This window comes from Lactuca serriola, chromosome 8 (assembly GCF_051521515.1).
Source record: "Lactuca serriola cultivar US96UC23 chromosome 8, Lser_US96UC23_V15, whole genome shotgun sequence".
NCBI lineage: Eukaryota > Viridiplantae > Streptophyta > Magnoliopsida > Asterales > Asteraceae > Lactuca > Lactuca serriola.
In genome coordinates this window covers 63,105,840-63,116,442 of record NC_136415.1, presented here as the reverse complement: position 1 = coordinate 63,116,442, position 10,603 = coordinate 63,105,840, and positions in this window count along the sequence as shown.

The window sequence follows — 10,603 nt, the reverse complement described above, 5'->3', positions numbered from 1 at the left end:
CAAGCATCAATACAATAGAAACCAATCATGGCTTTGATACCACTGATGGGTTTTAGTCATAAGACATCCTATGTGCTCATACAAACCCTAATGCTTGGATCTAGGTTTCTCTATTGTACATGCAAGTTATCCAAGACTATAAACCCTAATTCTAGCATTCAAATAATCATATTAACATGAGAATAGGTTTATAATGTTACCTTGATTGTTATGTAGTAATAACAATCCCAATTCCTCCTTGAATTGACTTTGGAAGGCTTAGAGTCACAAGTGTCACTCCTCTAATGGCTTACAAACACCAAGAGCAAATGGAGAAGGTATAAAGAGAGAGGAGAGAGGTAGGAATTCGTCCTTAGGACTTCTTGGGAAGGGTTAGACGAATTCATGAGCCTTAGGGGGTTTATATAGGTGTAAAGATTAGGGTTTTAGTCCTTATCCTTATCTAGTTGCTTGCCCACCAAGCAACCATAAGATAAGTCTTAGAAACCCTTATCCTAGTCGAATTCTAAGGCATTATCTCCTTAAATTCGTTCACCCTATATTTAAGATAATCCTTACCTTATTTTGTAACTATCACATAATTACAATTCAGCCCCTCAAGTTTAATTAATTACACTTGATCACAAAATTAATTCTTAATTAATTATTGATCAATATTAAATAAACAAATATGATTTCTCCTTTAATATATTATTCTTATAACATATTAATAAATCATAATAACCTCTCTCTCTATTTATTTCTCCAATCAAGTTGCTTTGGTGAAGGCAACCCAAAAGGACCATGCACCATCGGGTCAAGTACATACCAAAATAGTTATGGACATAGACACTAATCCAACAGGCACGGGGTTTTGACTTCATCTGGGTTATTCTTTATAGGTTAACCAAGTGTGCGCGTTTCATACCGATTGTCGAGAGCATGTCCGCTGATAAGCTAGATGATATTTATGTTTGAGAGGTGGTAGTTTAGTACAGCATGCCAGTTTCGGTGGTCTCAGACCAGGATGTCCGTTTCATGTCTAGGTTTTGGAGGAAGTAACATGAGGAGTTGGGTACTCAGTTTCATTTTAGTACAACATACCACCCTCAGACCGATGGTCGGAGCTAGCCGAAAATTTAGACGCTCGAAGATATGCTCCAGGATTGGGTGTTAGATTTTGGAGGGAGTTGGGATACTTACCTTCCATTGGTTGAGTTCTCCTACAACAATAGTTATCATGCCTGTATTGACCGACCACCATTTGAGATGTTGTATGGAAGGAAGTGTAGGACTACGGTTTTCTAGGGTGAGGTCGTGCATCAAGTCATGGGTAGAATAGAGGTTGTACTCAAGACTACGGAGTTGATCCAGAAGGTGCGCCATAGGTTGCAATTCGTGCAGAGACGGCAGAAGAGTTATGTAGATCGGAAGTGTTCGGTTCTCGAGCTTCAGGTGGGAGACTTGGTACTTTTGAAGGTGTCACCTTGGAAAGATGTGATACGATTTAGGAAGCGGGGCTAGCTGGTCCCCAGATTCATTGGGTCTTTAAGGATTTCAGCCTGAGTGGGCAATATCGCATACTGGTTGTATTTAATCTGAGGAGATCAGCTAGATTCATAACATTTTCCATGTGTCTCTGCTTCAGGACTGTATGGAAGATGAGTCTGCAATCATTCCTCTGCATGACGTTCAGTTTGACGATCGCATGAATTATGTGGAGAGATAGGTAGCGATTTAAGATAGAAAGAAGAAGGCTCTATGCAACAAGGAAGTGTCACTGGTCAAGGTCCAGTGGCATCATCAAAAGGGTTCTGGTTGGACGTGGGAGCCAGAGGCAGAGATGTGAGAGCACTACCTAGATTTATTCATGACAACAGACATTGAGGGCGAAGTCTAGTTCAAGTAGGGGAGAGTTGTAACACAAAGAATTCATGTATTCGTTTTAACCCTTGATTTATGTTTAATTTGCAAGTTTAGTCCCCAACGACAATTTGTAAATCCGAATTCCTCTGGAGTACGCGACGTGTACACCCTCGTACACTAAGCATACTCCAAAAAGCCTTAGAACAATGTGCATATGCGGGTATTAAAGGCGTAAGAAGCCAGAGTGCAAACCCTAAATTTTAGGGTTTGGACTCTATTTAAACACATTTATGGCCTCATGCACCCTCTTACCTTGTTGAGCTATTTTTGGTGCCATTTGGAGCTTTTGGAGTAGAAGGAAGAGCATTGAAGTGGTGGTGATTCACTCAAGGGTTTGGATCCATCATTTAGTCCCCCATTATCTCCAACTTATTCTTTGTGAGTAGAAGAAATATCTGATGGGTTTTGAGCATTCTAACACTTCCTAAGTGTACATGCAACCCTAATAACCTTGGATCTATGTTTGTCTAATTATCATGCAAAGTTGAATTCCAAGGTTATATTCCTATCTAGCATACATGGGGAACAATTTTAACTTGAATCATAGATAGAATAACTTACCTTGTTGTTGCTTGTGTTCCTTGAAACCTTGTGAGCCTAGCACCCCAAGTGTGATGCCTCAAATGCTTCACACAACACCAAATGTTCTTGGAAAGACTCTTGAGATAACACACACTTCTCAAAATCGGCCAAGCCCTCTAGTTTCTTAGTGTTCAACTTGTGTTTTCTTGTGTAGCCAATTTTGTGGAGAATGGGACTCTTATATAGTGTTGGCACATCTAGGGTTACACCATGTAAACCCTAATGTGTCATGACTCTTCATTTCCATGACCCATGGGTTTGTAACTCCCATGGAGCATCCATGGAGCATCCTATGGGTAGAACCCAACTTGATAATCCATGGAGCCTCTTAGCCCACTATACAAGATATGGATGATTTACATAATCAACCCATATATTTAATTAGTTATCCTTTGATCACTTAATTAATTCCAAATTAATTCTTTGATCAACTAATTAAATAATATTATTAATATATTAGAACTTATAATATATTAATAATCTCCAAGTGTTATTTCTCTCATTTAGTCTATCCAATTGCATGGTGCCATGCAACCCAAATGGACCATGCCGGGTCGGGTCAAGTACAAGCCCGAAATAGTTATGGACTTAGACACCTTATCCAACAATATCTTGGATCTAGTTTTTGCACAAGTTGTTTCCTTTTTGGTCTCTAACTTATTCTTTGTGAGTAGAAGGAACTCCAAGGCATTTGAGTTGTCCTTTTTTTGGTTTTAGGGGGTGTTGAGTCATAAAGTTGGGTTCTTGGTCTCTGTATTCCCTCCATGCAAGTGGTAGATGGTCTTAATGGATTAAGAGACTAGGGTTTTTGGTGTTAAGGACTTAATGGCCATGCTAGACCATAAAGTTGCAAAACTATATGGTTTAGAGCATGTTATGTGATATAGATCTGAAGTTTGGATGTAGGTGCTAAAAGGATTAAGCACTTATTTATGAGGTTGGCAAGCAGCCTCGTATGTAGGGCATACCGAAAGGTACACTGAGCATACGAGGTCAGCACCTCGATCCTCGATCAACTGCGAGGTATGCCCCGCGTACTGACTGAGTCAACCCGGTTGACTCGGTTGAGTTGGACTTGGATTCTGACTAGGGTTTGACCAAGGGGTATTTTAGGTATTTGAATGGTAGTCTGAGTTTTGGTTATTGTTGTTTTTAAAGGTGGACAATAGTGAGGATTTCAAAGTAGCGAGTTAGTTCAGCTTTTTTGTTTGTCTGTGAGGAGAGTCTTCTTACCACCTTAAGTGGGCCGAAGGCACCAAGGCGAACCAAATGTATTGTATGAGTAGAACTATATGTTATCGTATGATTCTGTTTATATGCTTACATGATTTATGTATTGAGCTATATGGGCACGGAGTCATTACAGACTCGGGGTTGATATGAACCCGAGGGTATATTCGAACCTGACACAACTATATGTTGTTATTTTGGGTTGATACGGTCGCGGGGGTTGATACAGACCTGGCATAGCCACATGTTGTTATATGATATGTATGTTGTATGTGGTAATTTGGGAAGCTCACTGAGTTTTATGCTTACAGTTTATTTTTATGGTTTTAGGTGCTTCCAGTTCAAAAGGCAAGGACCCGACGTGATGACACAACATTCTTCCCACATGATTTCCTCACTTGATATATTTGTACTCTGATGTTTTGGAATATTGTAATGAATGATAGCTTTTGATACAATTAATGAATGAAAACCAATGTTTTTAAAATGAAAAAATTTAGTACTGTTTTTGGGTCGTTACACATGGACTTTTATTAACATGCATTTAGAAATGAAACTTATAAAACAATAATAGTTCAATTAATTTTTTAAAGATACCATATGTTGTGTAATGTATCCGATCATAAATAATGAAGAATGTTCTATATTAAGATTAGGATGAAGCTCATAAAATTAGTATCTTTTATGGAGAATATATATCCAAAAGTTACTTTGTAACGAATAAAAAATAACATTCTAAAACAAAAAATTGTTGAATATATCGTTTGTTTTTGTTCAATTGCAATAGAATGTTATATTCGAAGGTTGATAAAAATTAAACGGTTTTAATAGTATATTTTGAACAATGATATAAAAATGAATTAAATTGTTCAAATTATAAAACAATAATAATAATAAAAATATAAAATGAATGGTGTATATATATATATATATATATATATATATATATATATATATATATATATATATACACACACACCGTTCATCCGCCCCAAGTGACGGGTGCAAATATTTTTTTCACAAATTAGTTTCTAGAAACGATTACTTCTTTTTGTCATAAATGGTTTGGTGTTTTGTATTGTTGACAGTGTAGAAATAGGGTCGGGCGTTGAATGTGGGGGAGGCAAATTGTTTTGATTCAACATGTAGTTTCATTTCGGTTGTTAGCGTTTATGATTTAGGTGGAGGGTCGAGGTGTTTTTCAGTTTGTTTCTATTATAACAATGTACTTTGAAATTTAGTCTTGTATTATAGCCATTATGAAAAAATAACTGCAAATACGATCCTTGCACGTATTATTTTAGTGTGACACACTTTTACGAAATCATTATTTGCAAACTTCTTAATCTTTTTCACTAAATAATTGCATATTTCAATCCATGAATTATACTTTTTTTTTAACTAAATGAAAGGTTTCAAATATTTACTTTCATATCAAAGATGTGGAAAGTAAATATCCAGTTAGTAAATGTCTAACCTTTAAAATTGTTCTAACGCATGGATTAATTAAATTGAAGATGGCTTTATATATAAATAATTAAAAATTATTTTTTAAACCAGTTATGTAATTTGGACAATGATCCATTTTCTATTCGGTTAAGGAAATTCATACGAAGTATGACCAAGTTGATTTTAGTTTCATAATTTACAAAATGTTAGTTGATTTTCGATGAACTAAACTTTCTAATATATGAAGTGGTGCACTTTTAAATTGGTCATTTGTTTTAAGTAGTGCACTTGGTTTCTTTTTTATACATGATCACGTGGAAAGTAGACAAGAGGCATCATAGTCGAATGGTCTTTGTGAGTTCTTTGAATCATAGGATCAATTGTGTGGCTCTAAGGAAGGGATCATAAAATAAAATAATAAGAACGCCAAGAAACCAAACAATATGAAGTCAGCTTTGGCTTCTTTTGAATTTGGGAAAAGATCCTTGAGGTTTATTACTATGAACTGAGTAAGGGAAGGGCTTACTTCATATTGGCTATGAACAGAGTAAGGGAAGGGCTTACCAGAAAAGCTAATGACCTCATTTTGAAAGGAAAACATAATGATTACAAAAGACATCAACAACAATGTCACCCAATATCATGGAGTGTCTAATTTACAAACGATCTATGCGGACAAACAACCATATGAGTTTCAAAGAGATATGTTGTGATCTGCCCAAGTGTAGTAATATGAGTTGACGGAAGCTCACAACAAACATGCATGTAGAACACTCAATGGCATACTACTTTCCTTTCTTTACATCATAGCATCAAATGGAATTGCTATAATTAATAGATTTTTAATTGTAATAAAACGAAAGTAGAATGATATAATGAACAACCTGGTAGGAATACATTGCTATTTCTTGCACTTTTAACCTGTGTTATGTAAGTAATTCGTTACATTACTTGGATCATCCATTATCATCAACTGACCATATCTCAAAGATTTGACATTCTCATATTAGAGACCATGATGGAGCCCTAGGTTTATTACTTAATTGAGGATTTTTACATAGCCAATTGATGAAAATGAAATATGTGGGTACCATATCCATACGATGCATGTGTCTCTCTGGTATGTTGGATAATGCCAGTCAGACGTAATTCAAATAAACAAATAATAATATAACCAAATGGTCAAAAAGAATAACGACCAAATTTTGATGTGAAAGATTCAAATGAAATCTTACTACAATTATACAATTACGATGCTTATTATAATCAAACCCCAGTTTATGTTTTATGTTGAAGTAATCAATCATATTTTGTTATTATGTACTAAACAAATGGTGATACATACCTGACGCTAAAAAACAACATATTATTTCTTAAGAAAATACATTAGCGATAATAAAAATGGTTACGCATACCAGAAGTTAGAGACATGTAACGTCCAAAAATTTAAAACCAAAAATTTCATTTTTATAATAATAAAACCATCATCCAAAACGTTTTCATAAAATCATAATGAAATAATAGTATGTCAATAATCATCCAAATACATCAGAGTCAAATAAAATACAGAACACTATGGTGTGTGATGCGATCATCCCGAACTCTTCTCCTTCGATCCTGAAGTATCTAAAACATAAACTGAAAACCGTAAGCACGAAACTTAGTGAGTTCCCTAAAATACCTCATACCATACATATCAAACATACAATGGGCCATGCCCAATAACCATCGGGCCCCGCCCGGCATCGAGCCCCACTCAGAACAGATCTGTCAGAACATGAGATGGGCCCCGCCCATCATATTCATCAGTCCCCGCCTAACATTCATACAGACACATAAACACATGTAAGAGTCCCTAAGATAAGTAGCATACAATATACTCATCATCCCTCGCATTGCATCAGACCCCGCGAAGTATACATATCACATACTACAAATCCAAGAGTCACACAGACAACTAGCATCCTAATCATAATAAATCATGGGTTGACATTGGTTCCTTTGACCTATCAACCACAGTGAGAAGACTTACCTCAACTGCTAAAAATCAGATAAATACTCGAACTGCTGATGTAGAAAATCCCCACGCTAAACATTTAAACAATACCCTGAGTAATAATTAGGTCAAATTCGTAACCACGGTCCCCGAACCAACATCCTCAACCTTTAGGGTAAAATGACTATCCTACCTTTTCCCTTATTGGGCCCAACTACCTTGGCCCAATAACCCTATAGTGTTCCAAGGCCCAATAATGGCCCAACCCGTAAACCTAAGGTCCAACTATAACCCAACATATACAAGGCCCAAAATCTAGTTAAGGCCCAAAGCGTAATGGGAGTCCAAGTCCAAAAGAAGCCCAAAAATCAAAGAGGCCCAACTGCAATGTACGCCATGCGTACTCTTCGTATGGACCACGTACGTGCGTTGACCTATCATATGGCTTGTTGACCTAGTACGTGCAGTGTACTTTGGAGTACGCTCGGTGTACCGGCCAGAGTCCCAAATCCCAATTTAGGGTCTTATTCCCTTAAGACTGTAACGTCCCAAAAATCATGACGTAAATTTTTTTGTTTTTAGATTAATAAATCGTTAATACATATCTTCGCTATAAAACCAACGTAAAAAAGTTTTAGCAAAACATCATCAAATCAGAGTGATTTCACAGAATGCGAAAACATGTGGTGTGTGTTCTTCAATCATCCTGAACCCTTCCATTCAGAAACTGGAGTACCTGAAACATAAAATGAAAACCGTAAGCACAAAACTTAGTTAGTTCCCCAAAAATATCATACAACATACATATAGTTTCCATGGACTCCCCCTGTGATTTTTATTTGGGATGTCATGGGCTCCCCACCCCCCACCCCCCTCATTGTCTTTATCTTGAATGCCATGGGCTCCCTCCATGGTCTGATAACCAAGTGCCATAGGCTACCCCAAAGGTCTTCCATGGAAGTATCAAGGAGACAACTAGCATGTCATATAACACGTAATAGGCTGGCATTAGTTCCTTCGACCCATGGATATAGTGAGAAGAGTCACCTCAACAGCTGGACCCATGAATAACTCGTTGATTGTTGATCCGCTAAAAGCCCCACGCTATCAAACAATTAACACCTAATTAACAATTAGGTTCCAAACCGAATCCAATAATCCATATATGGGGAAAAATACCATTTTACCCCTCACCTAGTTTGGTCCAAGACTAAACCCCAAACTCCTAATCATAAAGGCCCACAACCAAAACCATCCAAAGCCCACTTATGGCCTAATTTTCCAAAATTGGGCCCAAACCCTTACTTGGGCCTTACCCTAAAGCCCAATAGCGTGTCCTTCATCCAAACATGTATTCTTAGTTGGCCCAACAAATCCCCAAGCAATCAAACCCAAAACGTTAGCCCAAAGACTCAAAGCCCAATAGACCGAGTACGCGGGGCGTGCAAGCACGTACGCGCAACGTACTCACTTGAAGGCTTGTACGTTGTGCGTACCTGCTTGTATGCCCAACATACTCACCTTATTGAGCCCAATCTTGATTTTCACTTTATCCATTAAGACAAAGCATTCCAAACCATAGATCTAACCTACTTGAGTTGGAATGCCATGTAAAGTTGCCAACTTTAAGTTCATACATGACTACAAGAAGCTCTTAAGCTAAAAAGGGACTTAATGGTTAACTTAATGAATGCATGACTCCATAATACACATAAAGCTTGCACCTTTTTGATCAAGGATACCAAAAAAACTCAGATCTGAAAGGATGAACCCTTAAACAACCTAACTCATCCATATTCTCAACAAGAAGACCAAAATCATAATAAACTAGCCATGAAGAGATCTAATCATGCATAAACCAAGATACAAACTTAATACCTAAAAAATATTCCCCATAAGGTGATGATTCTAGATCCATAACTTTCCCACCAAGAAAAACAACCTAATGCTTCTGTTCTTTCCTTCCTAAGAGCAAAATAAGCATCAAAGCCTCCCAATAGCTCAAGAACACCTCCAAAAGGCTACAAGGTCGATTTAGGGTGTTTACAGTGTGGGGGATGACTTAGAAATGATGGAATGGGGCTAACATTAAGTTTATATAGCATAGAAATACGAAAATTAGGGTTTCAATTAGACCCTCGTACGCCTAGTGTACTCCTCGTACGCCCAGCGATAAGGTCGCGCACCTCAATCCCACATTCGCATTATGCTATGCGTAATCCTCACTACGAATCGCGTACCCGTCTTCGCATCCGTACGCCCCGCATACTACCTTGGTAGGCCCCGCGTACTAGGGTTTTCCCCTAAACCCTTATTCATTACGAAGGTCATAACTTCCTCGATACAACCACGTTTTCGACCATCCTTATATCAATGAAAAGGTATCGTGTAGCTCTACACTATTATCAACTCATATGTGAGTAAAAGTACCCCGAACTCAAAATCCAATCTCTATAAAGGCTCACTGCCAATTTACCAAAATGCCCTTTGGCACCAAATGTAACGCCCGCAGATCCGGGCTAGTCAATTTAGAGCCAATAAGTGTCGAAAATTACTTTTCGGAAAAATATTATTTTAACAAATAGTCTTAACTGAGTGGTAGAATATGTCTCAAGGTTTCCGTACATATAAAGAACGCCAAAATCCGAGTTATAACGAAAAAGTTATGGCCCGTCGAAGTTTTACGGCAAAACCGGCACGGCACCGGGAGACGTAAATAATGAATTTACGATGGATGACTTTTTAGCCTTAGTGATCTAAACAAAAGTTGTAGTATATGTTAAACCGACAACATACAAAAAACGAACGCCCAAATCTGACTTCGTATGAGGAAGTTATGATTTTTCTAAGATTTGTCTTAGCAGCGCATGACCCGAAACTCGAATTTTAGTTCGAGCGGTTTTTGGCTTACGCAACCTAAATGAGAGTTGAAGATCTCATTAATAGGAACTCAACAGTAAAAATATAGACGAAAACGGAGTCCGTATGAAGGAGTTACGAATTCTTCGTGGTCATTTAATAGTCTAAACGCCTCCTACTGTTAAATTTGAGATTGGTCGAGAATTAGCCGACGGAGTCAAAATGAAAGTTGTAGATCTTGATTTTACCTACCCATTGAAAAAAAAAGAACGTCAAAAACGAAGCTGGTATGCGAGAGTTATGATTTTTCTAAGTTTGAAGGCTGATACGCGATAGGGGTGACGTGGCACCACCAGAATTGGACACGTGGCACCACAAGAAGGCTGCCATATGCCCCAACTCGGCGAGTAGGTCATCCTACTCGGCGAGTCCATCAGGAATTCAGCCTATAAATAGAGGTTTCGGGCATTCACTTCTCTTCACACCTCTCCAACATTCTTTCTCTGTCTATACTCTCTATCTAGCCCCCCTTAAGCCCCTAAAGCCTAGGGTAAACCCCCTAGCACCCGAAGGAAGCCCCGA